The sequence below is a fragment of the Cryptomeria japonica genome, chromosome 1 (genome assembly GCF_030272615.1).
Source record: "Cryptomeria japonica chromosome 1, Sugi_1.0, whole genome shotgun sequence".
Lineage (NCBI taxonomy): Eukaryota > Viridiplantae > Streptophyta > Pinopsida > Cupressales > Cupressaceae > Cryptomeria > Cryptomeria japonica.
In genome coordinates this window covers 90,077,721-90,079,628 of record NC_081405.1, presented here as the reverse complement: position 1 = coordinate 90,079,628, position 1,908 = coordinate 90,077,721, and positions in this window count along the sequence as shown.

Sequence of the window (1,908 nt, the reverse complement as noted above, 5' to 3'; positions counted from 1 at the left end):
TTTTGGCTAAGATTTTATAGGACACATTAAGAAGAGTAATCGGTCTCCAATTTTTAATAAGAGCTTTATCTCCCTCTTTGGGGATAAGTTTGATGATACCCCTATTGATGTTTCTTCCTAAGGAACCTCTTTCTAATGCATCAGAATAAACTTTAAGAAGTTCATGACAGATCCATCCAATGTTGGTTTTATAGAATTCAGCAGGCAAGCCATCGGGCCCAGGGGCCTTGTCTTTTTGGAGGGAGAGGATTGCCTTCTCGATTTCTCCCAAGGTGATCTCGGCAGAAAGGATAACAGCATCATGATCAGTGATCTTTTTAGGAATAATGGAGAGACATTGGTTTCTAATGTTATTAGCTTCCACAGAATCCTCAGAAGTAAAGAGATTCTGGTAGTATTTCGCAAAGGCTTCCTTTATCAAATCAGGGTTGGTGATGTCCTGATTATCAATGACAATTCTATCAATAGATTCATTTGTCTGTTTATGCTTCAAAAGATTGAAGAAGAATTTGGAACCCCTGTCACCAAACTGCAGCCAATTAGCTCGAGATCTAATTTTTGCACCACGGGCTTTGGCCTGAAGATGTCGGCTAAGAGCATTCTTAGCATAAATGACCTGGGCAGTAAGATTATAGTCAGAGGGGTTGGCTTGAATGTGAGATTCAGCAACCTGAAGATTAGCAGAGAGGGTCTTCTCAATGCGTCTATAGTCTTTGGCTCTTTTCTGGCCAATGGTTTTAAGGAAATTTTGCCAAGTAGTAACATTTAGGTCCCATTTTTCAATATTATTAAGGTGAGGAAAATGACTTTTATTAATCAGACTAATGATATGAACAGCAGCTAAGACATCCTCATCTTCCAGTAGACTAGTATTTAATATGAATTTAGAATCAGAAGCCCTACAGTGAGTCGGGGAGTTGTTAAAAATAAATCTGGTTTTTATGGGGTGGTGATCAGAAAGAATGGTAGATGTGGCAAGAACAGTGTTACCCCATTTATCTGGGAGGACAGAGAAAAGATTCTTGTTGGCATAAAACCTATCTAACCTTGAATAGATTCTGTTAGCCCCTTGCTGGAAATTGCACCATGTGTACCAAATTCCAGGAGAGAGGTCCTTATTTCCAGCAAGGGGATCATATAGAAGTTTGTTAATTTTCATTCTATCCCAATGAATTTTTTCTCCATCCTTCCAGGTAAAAGGGAGTCCTCCTTCCTTATCAGCCTATGATTCGATCATATTAAAATCCCCCCCCACAATCCAAGGTAAGTCAGGAAGGTTATCAATCTAGTCCCAAAGGGTTATCCTTTCTTTCTAGTCATTTGAAGCATAAACAGAGCATATACCAAAACTGTTATTATTATACTTAATAGTAACCCAGAAAACACGATTGCATGGTGATACTCCATGATCAATAATGCAAGAACTCCATTTAGGATGAACAAGAAGAGCAACCCCTCCTTTTCCTCTAGTGTGAAGAGTGTGAAATTTAACAGCATCCTTCCAAATATAGGCCAGATAATTATAAAGGGTGAAATCCACTGCTTTGATCTCTTGGAGCATCAAGAAGTCCAGGCTAATTTGGGAGTCAATGTATTTTTTTATAACAAATTTCCTATCCGGGGACTCTAGGCCCCTTATATTCCATGAAACGCAATTCATTGAGAAACAATGTTCAGGGGAAGGTCCTGTATAGCCGCTCCCTGGATGGGAGTCACATTATTTGGGGAGGAATCCTCTTTCTTTTTATTACCAGAGTTTTTATTTTTTGACCCCACAAGTCTTCCCCTTCTTTTCGAGATGGGAAGATCATCCATACCATCATACTCATAATCCGACTCAAACAGTGTCTGCTTGTCTTCTTCCATGGCCTGCTTGGTGCTACAAGAGACCATAGTGGGATTACATGC